General features: G+C 44.9%; 1 protein-coding gene across 1 annotated transcript in view; it reads left to right on the top strand.

Moving 5' to 3' along the window:
• Nucleotides 1-4,548: 4,548 nt before the first annotated feature.
• FRMD4B (FERM domain containing 4B) overlaps nt 4,549-12,159 on the top strand; it is a 199,943-nt gene continuing 192,332 nt past the window's right edge. The window contains exon 1 of the mRNA XM_054035105.1: nt 4,549-4,631. The gene's annotated coding sequence lies outside the window, so the exon portion shown is untranslated. The remainder of the gene's footprint in view (nt 4,632-12,159) is intronic.

Here is a 12,159-nt window from a genome sequence, read left to right as displayed (position 1 = left end):
GGGAGTTTGCACAGCGATTTGGTCAGCATTAGAGTCCAACTTTCATTATGGGGAAAGCAGAGCTAATTAAAACAATGGATCCCAAGAGATTATTATCTCCATCTCACTTGAATGTCTGTGGTCTTCAGTTCCTTTACTTAGCTAGAAATGATGAATAAAAAAATACAAACAAACTTATCAGCGAACAGATGGCTTGGTCTTTCAGCAGCATTTCAGGTGTCTCCACACCTTTGGGAAAGGGGAGTTTCTGTTCAGTGTGGGCACAGTGCTTTGTGTACACTATTCTTAGGATCTGTGACTCATTTTAGTTAACCGAGAGCTTGTTGAGTGAGAGAGAGGAAAACTGAGAGCTATACTGTATTGATAAAGGTTATGGTCAAATTAAGTTATGTCACAGATAGGCAGATAATTGAAATATTTCCACAAGGAAGACTGAAACATCATGATCCAACCGCACCCTCTGTAACCAGAACATGCTGCTTCTAGGGGTCATATTGCAGCACTGGAAATAATCAAATAGAGATGGAGCGACCAAGCAGTAAAGAAGAAACTCGCTGACTAATCAGCACATGGAATGAGTTTAAGTAGGTGACAGCGAGCAGGGACTCAACAGGGAAAGGAACACCATCCGGACAGCTAGCTGATTTCTTGTCTTCCCAGTGGTACGTCAAGCATGGGGAAAGGGAACTACTAATGGATGGTTATGGTATATATTGTGCCGTAAACCAAACAAGGTTCTGAAATGGTGCCTCTCAAAGAGGCTGCTTTGGGCCAGACCAAGCCTGGTATAGAAGTGAAGGATAAGCTTGGCAGAGAAGTGGAGTATTAGGCCACATAAAATAAGACGCCCAAAGATTTGAATGCTGACGTGAAATTGTCGGAGCTCTTCAGGCCACTGTAATTTAGAGAAGGGTCTGAACCCATTCCCCTGGTTCAGAACACCACGGAAATTTGGGAGATGCTATACTAGATCCAAAGGCTGTGACTCAGACCTGTCTCTAATTTAGTTTAATTTGTTTATATCAATTATTTCGTAATTCAGCACAGAGGCAGCATGGCCCAGTGGAGAGGGCACTGGACTGGAAGTAAGGAGACCTGGCTTCTTACTCCTGGCTTTGTCATTGGCTTGCTGTGGGACATTGGGCAAGTCACTTTTTGGGGGCCCCGTTTCCCCTCCAACCTTTTGTCTAGTTTGTCTCTTTAGCTTATAAGTTCTTCAGGGCAGAGCCTGTTTGTACAGCACCTAACACAATGAAGCCCTGCTCATGGTTGGGCCTGTAGGCACTATTGTCATATAAATAATTGTCTCCTTATGTATATGCTTTCTCTACGGATTAAATCATAGTCACCTCGCTCTTGTGAAGCCAATGGTCCAGATCTGCAAAGGAGGTGCCTAACTCCCTTTGAAATCAATGGAAATTAGGCTCCTAAATACCTTTGAGGATCTGGGGCCATAAGACTACTTGGGAGTAGGATTTGGTCCTGTGTATCTTGTAAAAAGTGCCTTCTATGAGGCACTACCCTGCAATCACGTTTATGTTCCATATACTGCTTTTTTCAGTACTGCAACAATGACACATTTTCCTCAATGATCTTTTTGATTTGATGATGCTACCGTTATAAAATAGATAAAGAGCATTTATCTCAACTGCTGGACAGTTTGGCTGACCGCTGGAATTTAATCTCTTCTCTGCCTCTAGGCTTCGATTTAAGATGATTTGCGAAAGGCAAATGGATGCATCTATAAAATCGAAATACCCGTCAATGTAATTTCCCCTAATGAAGCAATGCAACTGAGACAGTGCACAAGGTGTGTTTTTGCAGCGCAGACAATAAGCCGTGTTTGAAATTGCTGGGTGTATCGGAAGAACATTTGTATGGGTAATCATGCTAGGGCTGTTCCTAATCTGCAGCGCTGCAGCCATAGGGACTGGCAATGAAGTGTGGGTTGGGGTGAGACACAAGTGAGGTGCGGTGGGGACAGGAGAGAGATTTGGGAGGAGTCAGATGGTGAGTAGAGGTCGGTGACATAGTGTTGTGACATTGCATCATCCTGGGACTTGTGGCAGCTTGACATCACCATCTTGCACTAGAACCTGCTGGGCATTTTAGGGGCACCCCCAAATCCCAAAGCTGGAGCCCTAGAAGAATAGCAAGAGGGAGGGGGGAAAAAACCAAGGCACCCTGAAGACAGCAAAAAGAAGTCAAGAGAGCCCTGAGGCATGTGGGGTCATTGTGGGAGGAGAGGAGAGAGAACGGGAGTTGTATGAAGAGCATTAGCTCAGATTGTGCAATGAGCATTAAGGGAACTTTAATACACCGAATCACTGGCAAGATGGAATCTGCAATTTGGCAGGGGGAAGCCTGCAATTTGGCCAGGGGGAAGCCTATAATATGCAGAATGCATAGGCAGGTCAGGCTATATTTATACTTCTGCCTAAAGGAAAAGCACTACATAGGCTATATACAATATAAGGTAGTATATCTGTACTGTAACCTGCAGCCATAGGGAATTTGGAGACAGACTTAGCAATTGTGGGGCTAGTAGCTATTATCTCTAAAAAAAAGACAGTATTTTAAAGAAAAAACCATAATTAATCAGGATGGTACATTGGAATTTGTTTTTAGATATATCGACAGGATATACTAAATTTCTGGAGAAATGGAGACATATTCTTAATTCTTTCACAACTGAATGTCACTACGACTTTCCACACGGTCCGCTTACCCACAATCCTTTTTCTGAGAATGTACAGGACTTACCATTTTGCTGCTTAGTGTGAATGAAGTCAGATTTCTAAGATCATCTGCTCCAGCCTACAGTTGATCTGACAACCACCACACCATAGCCAAAGCCTATGTGGTCTATTCATTACTGTCCATTAGAAAGCCTATTACCCTATGAGAGTGAGAAGCCTGTATTTGTAACACAACAGTACATGTGTATTCTTGGGCATGTCTTATGGTCCTGGCATTTCACATCACAGTACAAAATTCAGCCTTTATATACTATAGATCATTTTTGAATAAAACCTGTTGTCCAATATAAATCTCCACCATAATGTAATGAAAGAAGACAGAAACTGTCTATATTAAAAGTCACGGTTAACAATCGACAAAGAGTCCTGTGGCACCTTATAGACTAACAGACGTATTGGCATGGCATGCATCTGACGAAGTGGGTATTCACCCACGAAAGCTCAGGGCTGCCCAGAGGGGGGGGCAAGTGGGGCAATTTGCCCCAGGCCTCGCAGGGGCCCCCATGAGAGTTTTTTGGGGCCCCTGGAGCGGGGTCCTTCACTCGCTCCGGGCCCCCGGAGCGTCTTGAGCTCCGGGTCTTCGGCAGCAATTCGGCGACGGGGGTCCTTCTGCTCCGGGACCCGCCACCAAAGTGCCGGGTCTTCGGCAGCAATTCGGCGACGGGGGTCCTTCTGTTCCAGGACCCGCCGCCAAAGTGCCGGGTCTTCGGCGGCAATTCGGTGACGGGGGTCCTTCTGCTCCGGGACCCGCCGCCAAAGTGCCGGGTCTTCGGCGGCAATTCGGTGACGGGGGTCCTTCTGCTCCAGGACCCGCCGCCAAAGTGCCGGGTCTTCGGCGGCAATTCGGCGATGGGGGTCCTTCTGCTCCGGGACCCGCCGCCAAAGTGCCGGGTCTTCGGCGGCAATTCGGCGGTGGGGGAAGACCCCAGGCCCCCTGAATCCTCCGGGCGGCCCTGCGAAAGCTTATGCTCCAATACGTCTGTTAGTCTAGAAGGTGCCACAGGACTCTGTCGCTTTTTACAGATCCAGACTAACACGGCTACCCCTCTGACGGGTAACAATAACTCCCAAGAGGCGGGAGGCTGTACAGAACTGCTGTGGGCACGCTGAACCCGAGGAGTTACTCAGATTCTTCGTGGCATGTATTTGTTTAATCGCACAGACACAGCAGCTCTCAGAAAAGGAGTCAGCCCTACAATGGGGAAGGCAGAGCTCCCGTACTGCTCCCCCCCCCCCCGCCCCCCACTGCATTGACTGCAGCGGGCGAGGGATTCCCTTGTCCTGGAGCCAGCTGGCAGGCACGAGGCACGGGTTCGGGGCTAGGTGTCGGCAGAGCAAATCATTCACACTATAACGAAGCGTGTCAACCGACTGCAGGAAAAATCCCCCTTCTCAAGCAGGTCACTGCTCTGCGGGGGCCGGCCGGGGCCTGCTGCCCCCCCGCCTCAAGTGCAGCTGCAAGGCCGGCTGGTTAAACCCCGTTACCCCTGCCCTCGGGGATTGCACAGGCTCTCTGCAGCCGAACAGGGCTGGCTGCCTGCAGCTCGGTGCAAGGGAGCGGGGTGTTGCCCGCTGGGCGCTCGGGCTCTCCGTGCAATGCCCGGGCGGGACCCGTGCCTGGCAGCTGCCGGGGAGGCGGGGGGCAGTCCTGGATGAAAGGACCGAGCCTGGAGAGCAGCCGCCGCCGCCGCCAGAGGCGTGATGCCCGCTGAGCCCGGGTTGTGCAGCGGAGCTGCCAGACACAGCGCCGCACAGGACCGGCGGGAGGAGGAGGAGCAGGCGTGGGGGGCGGAGAAGCAGCAGCCGGAGCGGTGGAGGGGAGCCCCGAGCTGGCCGGCCCTGGGCAGAGCCCAGCCGAGGCAGAAGGCGAAGGTAGGTGGCCGCATTGTTGTCTGAGTGGGAGCAGGGAGCCCCCCGCCGCCGCCGCCGCCGCCTCTCTCCGCAGCGAGCTATTGTCAGCGTCCCCAGCAGCCAGGCGTCCCCTCGGCTCGCGCCCAGCCCCCGGGGGGCAGGCACCGGCTGGAAATCCGCCTGGGTGTTGCCAGGAACAATGGCAGGGCGAGGGCGCCCCCGGGCTCGGCCACCCTAGGGCGGCGCTTCAGCAGCGGGAAGTTTTGCGGGTTGCAAGGCGTTGTGTGGGGCTGGGTTTTTTGTTTGTTTGCCTGCCATGCACAGCCAGGGACCATGTGCTTTGTTGTCAGGGGGGTGTGTGTGTGTGTGTGTGTGTGTGTGGAAGGAGCTGGTGCATTTGCAAGGAGACGCGTAAGGAGCACGGAGGGAGGGAAGGAAGTTACAGGGCAAGAGAATCGGGCCCCTAAGGTTTGGCTGGACAGGCGCTTAAAGAGGTGGGGGCTTGTTCCAAAGTCTTTTTTTTTTTTTGTTAAGGAGGCGGCATTGCAGGGTTGATCCCCGAGCTGTCCCCTGGCACTGCAGCGTGCTCTGTCTCTCTCTTTTAAAGAGATGCAGTTTCTCTCCCCTGCAAGGGGGGGAGAGGGGTGTCATCCTGCTACAGGATTAGACAGTGAGAGCTCAGCGGTCTGACAATAATGCTGCTTTAATACGACCCGTTCTGTCTGGTCATGTCCCCAGACTCCTTCTCAGGCTGCAGAAGCGGAATACTAGGAGATTTCTTTTGTCTTGCTCCGGCCCGGGTGTCGGATTTATTCCTGGGTGGGGTGATGCCAAACATTCCTCGGATCTGTTAGCACTTGTAGGGGGAAATCGTTGTTCAACTCTTAAGGTCCTCTCATTATAGATGAAGAATCACCTTATCAGGTGCACTGAAGTTTTCCATCAGTGGAAACTGCCCAGACAGCTGTATCTATACTGAGAGGAAGCTGAAGGCATTATCCCTCACTGGTTACTTTTCTTAGTAATATTCAAGGCAATAGAATAATCTGTAACCTACAGCCCCTCTTTCCATGGGGGATAAATGTCAGCTAGGACAGAGTGCTTCCACATGGAGGGGAACAATGCAGTGAGCAAATGGTACTTAAAAAATACAGTTGTATCATTTCTACAAAATATAATACTTAAGTCTTAATAGGAGGTACAAAAGAATTCAAGCAATATTTTGAATTCCCTGGTCAGAAGAGGCTTATTACTTATTCATGGTATTTGTCTGTCTGTATTTATCTATTTGTTTAAGTTCAGTATTATTTGCAGCATAGCATTTTTATCTGAGTATGTTGGAAAAGCACATAAAACCCGAAAGGACAGAGGAGTTTAAATCTTACCTCCAGCAGTATGAATGTTTTACATTACTTTCATTTTACATTGTGGTCAACAATAAATGTTCATTTCCTATACATAGATTTTACCAGACACAACCTAAAGAGTAAGTCTGCTATGCTAACCAGTGTGAGATATACCCGTGCTGTCACCACACTACCTTAAGGCCACGTTTCCCTTCATTTTAAAAAAATAGTTTTTTGCACTTTATTCATTTGCAACATAAACCATTTGCTTTCTGTGCACATACCTACAAACACTTATACATACATACCCTTATCGTTGACACAAGAGTACAGGTTTGTAGGATCAGGCTGTCATTTAGTTAAAGTGTAACTTAATGTATACATATTTCCCTTGCTTTTGTTACACTTGCTTTTCCTTGCTGGCCTCATCCGACTTCCTCTTTTCTTTCCTAGAATAGCCTCTTTCCCAGTATTGTTTTCAGTGTTTGTTTCCTCTTGTCCTTTTCTTTCTCTCCACCCATTATATGGCTTCAGTTTTTCCCCCTACATTGTGTTCTTCACTTCATGTTTTCTTTCTCCCACTTCTGCCAAGACTGGACATTTCCTCTTTCTCCCCACCCCATCTAACTTCTGGCTTCCCTGTGCAAGAAAGTTGCCCCAGTTTAGCTAAAAATGTGATTTTAAACCAGTTGAGTCAAACTGCCAAAGGCTATGTGGACACTGATATTTCAGGGTAGATTAACTAAATTAGGAACAGGTTTAAACTAAAGCAAAATAAGCTACTCTTAAACCAGAAAAGACTATCTACACCAAAGTTTTCAACCATTTAACTACATCTGTTTAAAAACAATATTTAAGTTTAAACCAGTGTAGCTACAAGCCCTTATCAAAATTATAAACTTGATAGGACCTATATCTGTTTTGTGTGTACTGTATATAAAATAAATGGTCACTTTTTCCTCTGGGCTCACCCACTTCTTTATATACAAGGTACCAGCTCTTCAGCTGCTGTAAATCAACATATCTTCATTCAATTCAGTTAAGCTATGTCAATTTACAACACCTGAGGAACTGCCGTAAGGCGTGGACAGAGTTATTCGACACCAGGGCTCAGAAATCAGTGGAAGTGAGGAGCCTACATACCTTTGTGGAGCTGGGTCTTTGTAGCCAGAGGATTTAAGTCAAATGATAGGTCTCAATAAAAACCCAAGCCCCATCTGCTGGGATACCTACCAGAATATTGTTCCTGTGACTTGCTCAGCGTTTCCATCTTTTATATTCTCTCACTAGTAGGAATATGATCAACTTGAAGCTCCTCTTGCCCTGCTGGAGTGGAGCAGAGCAGGAGCTTTCTCTCTGTAGCCCCCAAAAATTTATGCTCAAATAAATTTGTTAGTCTCTAAGGTGCCACAAGTACTCCTGTTCTTTTTCTCTCTCTCTCTGATTCTCTTTCTCACCCCCCCCCCCATTTTCCCTTCAATCAAGAGCTGCTGTCTGAGGGGTGGTGGGCTCTTCTTTGGGTGTTCTTTCTTGTGCCCAGGCTCTACTCAGAGCTCTTACAGGAGGTAGTTGAGTAAAGTTGACCTGTGTTTTGTCTATTTTACTGCTGGTTGCTGGGTTCCCAATAACAGCAACGAAAACCTGTTAGGTCTTCAATCAGTCTTCACTCAGAGGTGGCTTGGGAAAGCTCTGAGCACCTGTTTTATCTGCAGACTTAGGAAGACTGCAATGGTTTGGTTTTATCCTTGATTTGCATGTGGCTGGGATTTTTCACACCCAGCGCTAACCAGAAAACTTTGAGAATCTCAAAATGGAGAAAAAGAATGGTTGAAGTTCTTTGCAAAACTTTTTTGTTTTTTATTTTATTTTCTGATCTACTTGAAGCTTGGGGTTTTGTTTGTTTGTTGTTTTTTTCTAAAGTGAGCTTGTTCTGTAGAAGTCAGCAATACATGCCTCAGAATGATCTGTATTCCTTTGAGGTGAGTGGATTTTCAAGGTTTCGTCTATGCTATATAGAAATTCACCTTGCTGGTTTCATTTGACTTCTGTGGATGCAGCTGATGCCAGATTGGTCTTTAGTCTTCAGTTTAATTTTGACATATTGAAAGTTCCAAAAATGTATGCCCCTGAGATTTCATTTCAGTTAGTTAAAAATCTACATGTTATCTTAATCAAAAGGCAACAATTGTCCAGATATTTTCCTTTCCTTAAACAACCCCCAGATTCCTTTAATTTGGAAACGTTAGTGGAGCAAATGAATTCCTGAGGTCTAACTTGCAGGTGTCTCTTTTTCTGTGGCTCTCTGCTAGTAGGCATCTTTTACTTTCATGAAAGCTGGAATGTTTTATGGCCAGTAAAACTACTGATTCCCTAGAACGTGTCTTAGCAGTGGAAGTCAGGGATGTTATACAGTTTTTTGCTAGAATTAAAAAAACAAATTTTTAAAGTTCCTTTGAAAAAAAATGTTGGGCTTTTTTTGTAGATGCATAAGAGTTACCAGATTTGTCAATTGTGAACTTTGCTAATGCAAGTCATACAGGTAAACACCAGCATCATCATTATCAGCCTTTCTAGCAGTCTTTACAAAGAAGCTATGGACTGGGAATGGGGCAGGGAGAATGAATTGCTGTGTCCACCTCTGCAGTGTATAGGAGTTTGGTAATATCCCTTTAAATAGTTTGAGGACAAAAACCACCCAGACACCACTGGGTGCCAAACAACTGTGTTTGTTAACTATATACAAGCACAAGGAATAGTTACACCTATACACTGCTGCTGGGTTGGGTTAAGGTGGCTTCTGCAGTATGGCTCCCCATCTTCTACTAGCTGGCTCACAAACTAAATAAGGGGATGCCACCCAGTTCCTGTACACTGCGCACACATCTGTCTCAAAAAATGGTCCTTTGAGGCACAGTGGGTGGGTGGACTGAGACAGGAATGGGGGAGGGAACAAGGGGTGGGGTGATACAGGGAATCCTGCAGTACCTTTGGATAAAAGAAGACTTCCAGGGCCAAATTCATCCATGTGTACACAGATACAACTCCCCTAGATGAATTGGGCAAATCCACTAAATGGTGGTGTAAGTTCAAGTGGGGTATAAATTAATTAGAGGGTGGGCCAAGTTACACTATCTTACCATTTACAACCATTTTCAGACTCTTTCTATCAGCCATGTGTCACTGACGCTGTAAAGCGAAGATTAACAGGGATTCGCCGGAGCTCTTACTAGATCAAAATCCTCCATCAAAAGGTGTGAGGATGGGAAAATCAAAGGTGTGTTTTAGGTTTACAAAACTTCCAAGTTTACAGCTATATTTTTATGGCAAACAATTAGGTTAATTTTTCTCTGGATGTTGATATTTCAGCTCTACTCGGAACCTGGGGAAAAAAACAAAAGTCCGAGGCTGGCTTCCACTTCAGAAAACTTGGGCCCATATTATAGTGGAGTGGTAGTTCCGCTCCATTTATAATCACAGTTTGTTAGCATGTGGTGCTGGGTGCACGTGGCTTAGAAAAGTTGTGATCTTGGTTCTTAGGGTGGGGTGATGCTTGATCTGTCAGGGTAGATGAGATCAGAAATGGGGTCCTTTGTCCTCTAAGCCTTTTGGATCACAACTGTATATGTTATAGCCCGTTAATGAGTTATGAAATGCAGCTATGTGTAATGACTAGCATTTAGGGTCATATTCCACTATCCATTCGAAGTGGTAAGCAATGCACGTTAATTGAAACTCTGTGTGGAGATAGGATGTGGTATATGCTAGGTAGGAAGACCAATAACTGAAGAAATACTAACATTTCCATTTTGCTATCAAGCAGCAAAGGCTACGGGCCCTCAAAGTGGTGTGGTATCATTTGTAAAGGTGTGTCATATAGGTTTTAACTTTAAATGGTAAGTAAGAGGAGGTTTAACTTGTATTGCCCTGTTTTACACTGGCATGACGCGGTTGATTTAAATGAGTTACACCTGATTTACAGCACTATCAGTGAGAAGAGAATAAAGCCACACATTCTTTGTACTGTACCTCTTAGCTAAAGAATTCCACCTTGTTCTAAACGGCATTCTTTGAAAGGATAATAGATATATTTGACCCTAGCATCCAGCTGTGCAGGAGAGGCAGTGGAATGTCCATAATTGGAGATAGTCAAGGCTAGACTAGACACTCCTATTGGGAATTCATTAGAAATAATGATGCCAGACACCGCAATGCAAAGGAAGGATGAGATGACCTACCAGAGAGCCCTTCCAACTCAAATGATTCACTGAAAATGCCAATGTCTTTCATTGCTTCTTCCGCTCCATGCTGATTTCAACTGACAGCTTCAGCACAGGACCAGACAAGGGGTTGACCAGTAATGTCAGCTGCTGTCTCTTTGTTGCACCTGACTGAACCAATCAGATAAACTCGATCAGTGCAAAGAATCTGAGTGAACCAGATATGTGTGGTTGGGAGAGTTCTGAGAGCTGAAGCTTGCAAAATGAAAACCTTGCTTGCCAGAGTTCAAATCTCTGTGGAATAGCTCTGTGTCCATCACTGTGTCTGAGTGTGCTTTCAATTAATCTAAACAGGGTTGCTGGCTATAGATATATTTATTTTTGGGCTATAACCCAAAATCTAAAAATAGCAAATGCATGGGAATTTATTTCTGGAGTAGGTAATGTTAGTATTTTATCACAATATCACAGTAAAATGGGCTTCTTTGTATAGAAATTCCTGTTACAAGATTGAATGTAAAGATTTGCCTGTTGCACAGCAAATGTAATGAAACACCCACATTTTGCTTAAGGATTTTGGGATCCTGATCAGCTAGGGACAACTGTAGAACATCCATAGTCACGTGACTGCTCAAGAGCTTTGTAGATGGCCAGGTCACTAGAGAATGGGTTGATCGAAGAGAGGTGGAGGTTGAACACCTTTTGGTTTTGTAATCAGAGGTTCAGATGAACCATTACAAGCCATATGGCGCAAGACTGGTCAACACTTGAAACCTTTTGGCTATCCAGACATATGATTAAATCAAGCACAGCGTATGGTAACTAGGTCAGTGGGTATTAGATGAGCTGTCTGAATGTCTCTTTGTAACATTCCAAAAACACATCAACATTTCATAAAGACATTGCTTATCTACAATAGCAGTGTCCTAGACAGCTTAGAATATGTACAGCTGGGTGGTTGTTGGTTGTGGTTTTTTTTTTTTTTTTTTTTTTAAATGGGGTCAACACTTTGCTTCCAATACAATGCTTAAGTGCTACAGAGAAGCTCTTATTGTTGGATCCAGCCAATTCAAAACATTAACCTTCCGCAGCCCCTTCCCCAAACATGTTGCATCAGTGCTTTCAGCAACTGTTAACAATGCCATGATTAAATGGGATGGGTTATAAAGAGCAGATGAAAAAAGCTTTCAACACTCTCAAATGCACTACCTTGAAACTACAGGAATTTCTGGAAAATGGGTAATGGACATTGAATGTTTACACACTCCTGCTTCAATTCGCCTTTCATGTGATTTTTAATTTATAGCTTAGTTGATTTCTCAGAATAGGGTCATGTATATGTGTTAATTTTAATGTGAGAAAGCCTCTGCTGGTAGACTGTATCCTGTTCTTTGATGGGTGGATGATATCTAGAACTGCTAAAAATGTTCCAGATCTTGATTTGCTGCCAAAACTCAATGCAAAGAAAGGAAACAAATTTTGAATTTTATCTTTTACCAGCTCTAACCTTATCCAACTGCTAGAAATAGATAAGAAACATATGATCTGTTGTCTTGGAAGTGGGGTCCTGGTCCATGACAATGGCTCCTATGGTGATAAAATAATTAAAGGGCCACTGTGCAAATTGTCCGGTCTAAAAATGTACACAGCACTATCCTAGAAACATAAAATGTAGAGATGACAGACATTTTAAATCATCATCTTCCATCTCCCTACCAATGCAGGAATGATCCATATTGTACAGTCCAGTTCTAGATTGGGATTTTCAAAGGAGGCTACTTAGCACTTACAAGGGAATTTAGGTGCCTAAATCCTTTGGGATTTTTTAGACTATTCAGCCCTAAAGTTTTGTCCGAATTAACTTTAAACTGCGCTCAATTCCTTTGAGACAGAATTCCACAGGCTGAGTTAATCTTCCACATTATAAATCTCTCCTACATAATGAATCGTTCCCTTTTTAGTTCAGTATGTAGCAGAGATTGTTTA

The sequence above is a fragment of the Malaclemys terrapin genome, chromosome 7, assembly GCF_027887155.1.
Source record: "Malaclemys terrapin pileata isolate rMalTer1 chromosome 7, rMalTer1.hap1, whole genome shotgun sequence".
NCBI classification, from domain to species: domain Eukaryota; kingdom Metazoa; phylum Chordata; order Testudines; family Emydidae; genus Malaclemys; species Malaclemys terrapin.
The sequence above is the reverse complement of the archived record's forward strand: the minus strand, read 5'-3'. Positions and strand labels throughout refer to the sequence as shown.